The sequence below is a fragment of the Camelus ferus genome, chromosome 7 (assembly GCF_009834535.1).
Source record: "Camelus ferus isolate YT-003-E chromosome 7, BCGSAC_Cfer_1.0, whole genome shotgun sequence".
NCBI lineage: Eukaryota > Metazoa > Chordata > Mammalia > Artiodactyla > Camelidae > Camelus > Camelus ferus.
Window position 1 is genome coordinate 68,639,317 of NC_045702.1, and position 10,162 is coordinate 68,649,478.

At 33.3% G+C, this 10,162-nt stretch overlaps 1 protein-coding gene and 1 non-coding gene across 5 annotated transcripts in view; both read left to right on the top strand.

Annotated features, from left to right (window-relative positions):
- Positions 1-10,162, top strand: part of SEMA3A (semaphorin 3A) — a 434,105-nt gene that overhangs the window by 168,710 nt on the left and 255,233 nt on the right. The gene's annotated exons all lie outside the window — the stretch shown is intronic.
- On the top strand, positions 3,779-3,851 carry TRNAS-AGA. The gene has a single exon. It is a non-coding gene; the product is annotated as a tRNA-Ser (tRNA).

The window sequence follows — 10,162 nt, forward strand, 5'->3', positions numbered from 1 at the left end:
GGGAGATTTATCTTCTCCCAGTTCAGTTATTCATCTGTTTATATCAGTGCAAGCTAATGAATTCCATTTTTATTCAGTGTGTTTTAATCATTACTGTAATTGTCCAGAGTTGGTCGGCAGACATGTCATTTTGACATGTCTAAATCATTCTTTGAGTACTCTGTTACTATCCAGCATGACACAGAGTTCTAGAATCATCTTGGAGTTTCTCTGCTCTAGCCCAGAAATTAGTCACTTCTTCAAGGAACCCTGGTTTCTTTCTGAGTAAAATACTTCATAGAAACCAAGATGTGAGTACTAGATGTGCTTCTTGTTGTTGTGGTTTTGCTACTCACAGGCCTTCTCAGTGAACAGAGCTGGAACACATACACAAAATATGCGTGCACATAAACAAATTTACATCTATATCTGTAACTATATTTATATCTATATATTAAACTATGACTTAATACTAACAGATCCAAAAAATTTTTAAGACATTTTTTAGAGACGTTTTAGATTCACAGCAAAATTGAGGGTAAGGTACAGAGATTTCTAATGTACCACCTACCCTGGTACACACATAGCCTGCCCCATTGTTGACATTTCCCCACCAGAGTGAGGCTTGTTACAATCGATGAGCCTGTATTGACATGTTATAATCACCCAGAGTCCATAGTTTACTCACATGGATCCTGACTTAGTGTTTTATCTAAAAAGTCATCACTATACTCAAGGTCATCCAGGTTTTCTCCTATGTTAATTTTCAGGAGTTTTATACTTTGAATTTTACATTTAAGTCCCTGTAAGTCTATTTTGAGTTAATTTTTGTGAAGAGTGCAAGATCTCTGTCTAGGTTCATTTTTTTACATTTATGTTCAGTTCAGTTGTTCCAGCACCATTTGTTGAAAAGACTATCTTTTCTCCATGGTATGCCTTTCCTCCTTTGTCAAAGATAGGTTGACTGTATCTGTGGGGTGGGCGGTCTATTTCAAGGCTTTATATTCTGTTCCACTGATCTATTTGTCTATTCTTTCACTAAAACCTCACTGTACTGATTACTGTAGCTTTAAAACTGCAATCTTGAGGTCAGGTGGGGTCAGACCCAGACCTTCAATTTTGTTATTATCCTTTAATATTTTGGCCTCTCTCCATAAACTTTAGAATCACTTTGCCAATATCAATAAAATAGCTTGCCAGGATTTTGATTGGGATTGCATTGAATTTATATTATCAACTGACATCTTGACGCTATTGAGTCTACCTTTCCATAAACATGGAATATTTCTCGATTTATTTACTTCTTTGATTTTATTCATCAGACTTTTGTCATTTTCCTCATGTAGATATTATACATATTTTGTTAGACTTGTATTTAAGTATTTCATTTTGGGGTGCTAATGTAAATGGTATTGTGTTTAATTTCAAATTCCGTTTGTTCATTGCTATAAAAGAAAGCAACTGATTTTTGTATTTTAATTTTGTATCCTTCGGCCTTGCTATAATAACTTATTAGTTTCAGGGGTGTTTTTTTTTTTTTTTGGTTTTTCTTTTGGATTTTTTACCTAGACAAGGCTTTGAATTTTTCAGTATTAAGCATGAGGTCAGCTGTAGGTTTTCTGTAGATATTCTTTATCAAGTTGAGGCAGGTCTCCTTTTCCCCTAATTTAATGAATGTTTTTATCATGAGTGGATGTTGGATTTTGTCAGATGCTTTTTCAGCGTATATTGACATTATCAGGCTATTTTTTAATTCTTTAGCCTGTTGATATGACTGATTGCATTAATTGATTTTGAAATGTTGAACCAGCCTTGCATACCTGGGATAAATTTCACTTGATTGTGGAGTGTAATTTATTTCAGACTTTGTTGGATTTGATTTGTGGATATTTTGTTAAGGATTTTTACATCTATATTTATTTGAAATATTGGTCTATAGTTTTCTTATCTTGTAATGTCTTTGATTTTGATATTAGGGAAATACTGGCCTCATAGAATATGCCTTAGGAAGTATTCCCTCTGCTTCTATACTTTGAAAAAGATTATAGGGAATTGGTATAATTTCTTCTCTATATATTTGGTAGAATTCACGAGTGAACCCACCTGCATCTGCTCTTTCTGCTTTTGAATGTTACTAATTATTAATTTCATTTCTTTAATATGGGCCTATTCATACTGTCTATTTCTTCTTGTATGAGTTTTGGTAAATTGTATCTGTCAATGAATTGGTCCATTTCATCTAGATTACAGAATTTATGGGCATAGAGTTGTTCATAGTATTTTTTTTATTATCCTTTTAATGTCCATAGGATCTGTAAAATAGATTAAATTTTAATCTATTGTTAGTCATGCTTGTGCAATGACTTCTGGACTGAAATCAGATAGAGAGAAGAAAAAAAAGAAGGGAAAGGATTAAAAAGCCATTGTTTTTCCTGATTGTTTTTCATCATCATCTCATTGACATTGAGACAATGAAAAATGTCATTTTGTCTAAAACCCTCATTTTATTCTTAAAATAATTAAGATAGAGGGAAATGAAACTACTTGCTGAAGTAGCACATTTAGGTAAATGTAAAACCATACATTATACTCAGAATGGGTAAGTGGTCTAATGCTTTATCCACCAAACATTATTTTATTATTTAGTTACTAAAAAGGAAATAAAATGACTAAGACTTAGCTAGTCAGATCTCATATTTTTTGAGGGACTGCTATAAACTGGGCACTGTTTCATGAATTGAATCTTTCAATGTTTTCAACAAAAGCATGCAGTGGTAATTAAAAATCCATTTTACTAATGAGGAGATCCTTATTCAGGAAGACTAAATGAATTGCTTAAAGTCAAATAAGATCATCAAGTATGGCTCAAATTTTGCTGAATTGGTTCTAAATCTGCTGAGCTCAATAGTACATTACTGCATAAGATATTTATAATAACAGAAACAGGGCTGGGAAGAACCATGCCAAGTGGCAATCAAATTAAAATAATCATTGATTTTTAAAATTAAGTTAGATTGTGGAAGTGACTGATGTTTAAATTTGTTTTCCCATCTTATTTGTGAAAGAATTAGTCCACTCAAAAATTGGTTTAGCAAGTGCCTACTATGTGCTGGAAATTTTACTTTTAAAGGTGTTTCAATCATGCTATCAAAGAGTCAATGAATAACATAGATGTGGAAAACATATAGTTAATACAACACATATTAAGCATAATATAAGGAAATGCTTTTTGTGAAATACATACAAAACAGTACAGAAATGCAGATTAAGGAGCCAGCATGTACCTTCAGAAAAGAGAGGGATGTAAGGAATAAAAGGAATTCTTCTTTTTATGAGATTAGAAGAGTTAGAGATACGTTTCAGGAAGCTTAGCCACATCTGTCCTTTTCCCTGCTACACTGCCGTTACCTACTAGTGTTACCTGGTGTAGTGTAGACATTCAATGAATATTTACTGAATAAACAAATAAAGAATAAATATTCAGTGAATTTCAAGTAACATCATATTTCTGAAACTTAGACCTCGGAATGGGGAATGGCAGAAGGCAAATCTGGAAAAATTAATTGAGGCGCATAGTGAATGTTTCCACTACCACTTTACATAATCAGGACAGTATTCTATGACCTTGAGCAACAGCATCTAATGGAATTGCAGTGTGAGCCACACAAATAACTATAAATTTTCTAGTAGTCATGTTAAAATTATTAATTCATCCCCACTCTACATTAAATTAAATTTAATGTCATAAGGATCAAAATGATTATTTGGACATTTCATCAATATTAAAATAATTGGGGGAGAGGGTATAGCTCAAGTGGTAGAGCACATGCTTAGAAGGCATGAGGTCCTGGGTTCAATCCCCAGTACCTCCTCTAAAAGTAAATAAACCTAATACCTGCCCCATGCCAAAATAAAATAATCAAATAATATAAAAAATAAATTTATTTAAAAATTAAAAATAAAATAAATAAAATAATTAATGAAATATTTTACATACTTTTCCTGTACTGCTTTTGGAATCTGGGCTTTATTTTACATTTACAGTAAGTCTCAGCTTAGGTTAACCATACTTTAAATGCTCAATAGCCACACGTGGCAATGGTTAGTATACTAAATAGAACTGGTCTCGGGTTCTTGTTACTTAAAGTGTGGTCCTTAGATCAACAACTGTTAAAAAGCTGGTAGAAATGCAGAATCACGAGCTGCACTTCAGACCAACTAAATGGGAATCTGCATTTTCTCCAGAATTTCAGCTAGTTGTATGTACATGACAGTTGGAGAAACACTGGTCTGGATAACCAGCTCTAAGGTTAAGTGTGTACATCCCGAGGAGTATGGAAGATTGGAGTTCAGAATGAATGTATCTATTATTTACGTTAATGTTGTTTTAAAAGTAAATAGTAAATTAAGCTTCGCATATATTTAATATTGTATTAACACTGGTGCCTTTATTTTGCCCAAATGTCAGACTGTCTCATGTCATTAATGTCTGGTAGCCTGACGTAAGAATTGAAGTTCCACAAAGGGAACAAATATATAGTGTCTGTTACCTTTTCTTGGTAAGTGGATTTATAAATTGTATTAACTATTATGTTTCCTGGTATTAATTAAACTAACAAAATGGAGACTGTAAAATATGTTTGTAAGTACATTTTTGATGCAAATATAAGAAAAAAAAACAGAACAGAATAATGATAGAGCTGTTTTTATTCTCATAGAAATTCTTCTTTGGTCTCAATTATAAGTAAAAAAAATGATATAATCACTTCAGTTTTGAGGTGAAACCTCTAAAGTTATCAAAATATCTACTTGAAATATAGATGAACACCCCTACAGTTAATAGGGAACTTAGCCCCCAGTGTATACTGTACTTTGCAATATTACCTAATAATAGTAGAAAGCCATTATAATTAGTAAGACATTTGAAATATTTTAATTTAATCTTTGTTAGGTATTTTCTACATCTGTCTTTGCCTAGGAGAATTCCAAATCACAACAGTTGTCTCAATATAATTATAAATAGCGCCCCCTACTGCTCTCAGAAGAGGCTGTGTTTAGAAAAGAACTCACCTGATCACCCTGTTTATCACATGCACTTAAAATTTGTCTTTTGAGCATCTTGTGGTGCATGTAATGTGTGAGTACAGTACTTAGCACGTGTACACAGCTTTAAAATGAATGACCACATATCCCAGTGTAAAGGTTTATTGATTGATTTCTGTTATGTTGGAGATCACACAGCGAAGACCTGACGTGGGAAGAGCTGGAATGTTTCCCAGGTTCACTCTCAGCCCCGTGCTTAATTCTTCTCGGCAGCCCCTTTCAGGCCGGGAATATGTGCTCCCTCTCAGACTGATGCAAAGTGACAGTCTAAGCAGAACTGTGTACTTTTCTCTCCTCTCTTTCTTCTCTCTACTCCCTAATTGTGGGAAGAGGGAGAAATAATTGTTAGGAATTTCAGAGGTCCTTCCCGCATAGCGGGTTGTTTACTGACCCAAAGAAAGGCAGAATCCACAGGAGGCAGCAACCTAACCAAGTGGACTGAGAGTGGCTTGTGAAGCCTTGAAGGCAAATTTGCCAACTGTAAATTGGATCATCCACTCATGGTTCACCTGGGATAAGTTCAAGGCACCCAGGAAATGGAAAATTTAAAATTAAAACATAAAATATAAATGGTTAAAAATGGGCCAGTACCCTAAATAGATGGATGCTTGTATAATCTCTGAAAGTCTTTTGGAGTTCTTAGAGTCTATATGAAGAAAAGAAAACTTACGTAAATGTAGTTTTCCATTCCATGTAAATATATATATTTTTTTAATTTAAACTTAAGAAAATATATGAACAAATTTTGCAGAATCAGGGATGGTATTTGTGTGACCCATAAAATGAAATGGGCAAGGCTTTTGGGGAGGGGTCAACTGAACGAGCAATTAAATGAATTCAATGCTCCTGAAATATGGAAATCAAAGAAACATACGGTTACTTGTTGAACATGACTCTTGATAGTTAAGGAAGAAAGTGGAACAGGACACAGAGCCTGCCGAAACTTAGCAGACATTTGGCGGGGAATGCCATCAAACAATTAAATCACAGGTGCGTATATTCTACTTAGAGAATGTCCAACCATATGTAATTAATTTCTCAGCATTCCCAGAACTGCCTACAATAGATCTCGGTATTTTTCACGTAAGGACAGGTGTAGCTGGGAGCAACTTTTCTCAAAGTGTGTTCTTTGGAACACTTGTTTTTCCAATACGCCGTGGGGAAAAGGTTCAACATTTAAATAAATGTAGGAAAACTTTCACACACTATTGCTGTCCTAAAGTTCACATTCCACATTCATATACTTAATGATCTCAGAGTTAACAGTCTAAGTGGTTTTGCAGTCGCCAAATTAGTTGTTCAACTTTGTTCATTCCACCATTACCTAAGCATCTGAAATTTCAGAAAATTTACTGTGAGTGACAGCTATTAATATCCTAGGAAACTAGTGTCCTATAGAAGACATTTTAGGAATTGCTGGGATGAAGGAATGCTGCTGATGTACTACTGTTACTAGCATGCTGTTGGCCTTGGTATGAATTTCTAAGTTTAAAGAAAATCAAAGGTAGTATTGGAAAAGCATTTCGAAATATTTAGTTGAATTGAGATTTCCATTGCTCAGTTATTTGAGCCTTCTTCTGTGTCTGAAATAGCAGTGTTATTTTTACTCCTACATCAGTGTGTCAGCAAAAGATCTCATTAACAGCAAGCCTGACAAATAATAGTGGACTATTCTCAAATGTGAAACCTGTGATTCTATAAATGCTAGGATTTATATATATGCATATAATGAAAAAAGTTATGTGTGCATGTATTTAATTATTTATTTTAACCAAACTGCATATTTCTGAAATGAGATAGACTTAACCCTCAGAAGTACAATGTAGAAAATCATCATTGTTACTGTTTATAATATACTGTTGGAAAATAATTGAGTTTAAGTTTCAGCCTCATGATTATTATATAGTTCTTAAGGTGAAAAAAATCTGAACTGGAAAAACAGAGAATTCCCTAAAGAAGTTCTTGTTGGTGCCTAGGGACCAAATAGTATAAGTTTTCCAGATGCTCAGAGATAATGGTGTAACCTGACCAGCTGGTACAATGGTTAACTTGGTAGAAGTGTGGGAAAATATCTTTCAGCACTGGACTTTGTAATCTAGTCTCATTTACAATCAATATAAGTGAAACAGCTTGAAGAATAAAGTAAAGCCAATAATATTGGTGAAAGAAAACGATATTTTTAAATGTCCCAGGATGTCGTTACCAATACAATCTTATTTTGTTGCCTAGTTCCTCAGAACCAAGTTCTTTTAGCCAAAATTCTGTAATATATTTGAACTAAAAAATAAATATTTTTAGTTCAATACTGTTATTTTTTTCAGCTGAGTATAGTATTAATTACTGATAATAATGAATATAAATGGCCCATTATCTAACCATAAACAATCAAAAATAACTGGATTAACAAACTAATAGAGAGGCAAGCATCTAGAAGTATTATGTCCTTTCTTGTCACCAAAAACGAAAAACAAACCATAGATTTCAAATGCTGTAAAATCTGCAGCAGGTGTATGTGAAATTACCTCTGAGTACTTCCTTTGTTTTCACAGATTGATATTTTCTTTGGTTTTCAGTCTTGTTCTCCAATTAATTGTAATGGCCCTACTGACATAAACTATGATGTTACTTTTTTAACTGAAATATAGTCGGTTTACAATGTTATGTTAGTTTCTGGTATACAGCATAGCGATTCAGTTGTATATATATAACTGAGTATATGTATTCCTTTTCATATTCTTTTTCATTATAAGTTATTGCAAAATATTGAATATAGTTCCCTGTGCTATAAAGTATGACTGTGTTGTGTATCCATCTTATGATATACTTTTACCAAGCTAATTGAATATTTTGTTTTAGTTCCTAGCTGTTTAGTTCAGTCATTCTGTCAAGTATCCAAATATGCCAGCTAAAGTGTGAGATACTCTGGGTATATCTATCAACAGGACAGACATGGTACCTGTCTTAAAGAAGCTTATAAACTGGTGAGAAAGACAGTGACAACTGAACAGACTAAGTAATTGAATTTAGTAACTGAAAGGGGTTCAGTGAGGTATAACATATTATCTCACATCAAGGACAAAGGTTGAATTATGAGGAGCATGTTATTATAATCATAATGTTTGCATTTTGGGTAGTATACGTTCCTGATTCTGAGGATGATTTTCTGACTGGATTTCAGTGGGCCATGACCTTTGAAGAGTGTTGACAGATTTGTGCCAACTCCACCAGGCCTTCCTGTATCTTTCATGGTTAAGGTTAAAGGTGTAGGCCCTGGTTGTAAACTAAAGAACAATCAATGGCTTGTAAGTTTTCTTATGACTGTGTTTGTTAGTATCCACTCAGGTATCAGAATTACCTGGACATTTGACATAAGAGCTTAAAATAATCCTCAGAAACAAGATAAAATAGTTCTCGAAGGCTGATGATCTGATTTTTTTCCTTTATTTACATTTATGTTTCTATTCAAGATTTAGTGAATGTGCACAACTTGTAATTCTGACTTGAGAGAGGCAGTTCTGATTGGAGTTGATTTGCAGATACTAACTACTATATATAAAATAGATAAACAAGTTTATACTTTATAGCACATGGGACTATATTCAGTATCTTGTAATAACCTGTAATGATAAAGAATATGAAAATGAATATATGTGTGTATATGTATGACTGAATTGTTATGCTGTACATCAGAAGTTGACACATTGTAAATTGACTATACTTCAATAAGAAAAAAAAGATTACTATAATAGGTTTGGTTAGCATTCATCATCTCATATAGATACAATAAAAATAGCAAAAGATGCATGTATATAAGAATAGAAAAAAAGAAAGGTTGTCACCCAGGCCAACAAACAGTAAAATAGATCCTAAAAGCAACCATAGCTCTTCAAACTTGCTGGGAGTAACTAGGGGGATGGGGTTTATTTCTCAATTTTGTCATCTTCCCTTGGCTCATCCTCTTCACTTGCTTTTTTAAAATATAATTTTTACTAATTATTATTTTTTGAACTTTTTTTAAATGGAGGTACTGGGGATTGAACCCAGGACCTCGTGCATGCTAAGCACGAGCTATACCCTCCCCCACACCCCTGTCACTTGTATCCTCTCACACAGCAGGTCAAATGAAAGTCTGATACATGGTGGATGCTGCAGAGATTCTGCAAGGCACACGGGCATTTGTATTTGGCACAAAGCTATTTCACTCTTTATTTTCCATCATGCCAAGAGCAAAATTTTAAAAGAACATTAAAAAATTTCTCTACCTGGTTCACAGATTAAGCCCACCCAGGCTGAAAAGTAAAGTAAGACTTAGTGCCACCTTGACTCTCATGGCCAACCAGGCAAGCAGGTAAGTCATTTGAGAAGATTTCCAACCTTAATCCTTTGAAAATTGATCTCACCTCAGGGGGATACCAAATCATATTCTCCATCTAAATATCCCTACTTTAAACCACACTTACTCAACAAGTTTTGTAGGAGAGAAAAATGTTCTGTTTTGAAATAATATGATTTCATGATAAAGAAAGTGCTTTGTTCTTATTTTAAGAAGTTAAATTATGCCTCTTTTTAAGTTAGTTTTTATTATAATTTATTATAAAATGAATACTATCACGTGTTTATATATTCTTTGAAAGCTTATAAAGAAAAGCATGAATATTTCCAAAGACAAGAAAGTAAACATTTCAGCCAAAAGTAATTTCTGCCACAGAGTTAAGCAGCAATAAATAACAAAGGCCAACTTGTTTTTAAAAAGTAAAATGCTCCATGAATAGTTGTTTGTGCAAACTTCAATTAATAATAATAATAATAATAATAATAATAATAATAATAATAATAATATAATGTTTATCTCCTTAACATTGTTTTAGATTAACATAGAATATGTTACAGAAGCAAGAGGCTTGACTTATGAGATAGGTGACCCCGATTTTAGTCTGTGCTCTGCCATCAATTAGCTGTTTTATTTTATATAATTCCCTTAACCTCTCTTGGTTAAATTCAATTATCCTTAAAATTGGAGAATTTGACTATATTATCTCCTAGGTCCCTGGAAGCTCTAAAATCTCTGATGCTAAAAGGC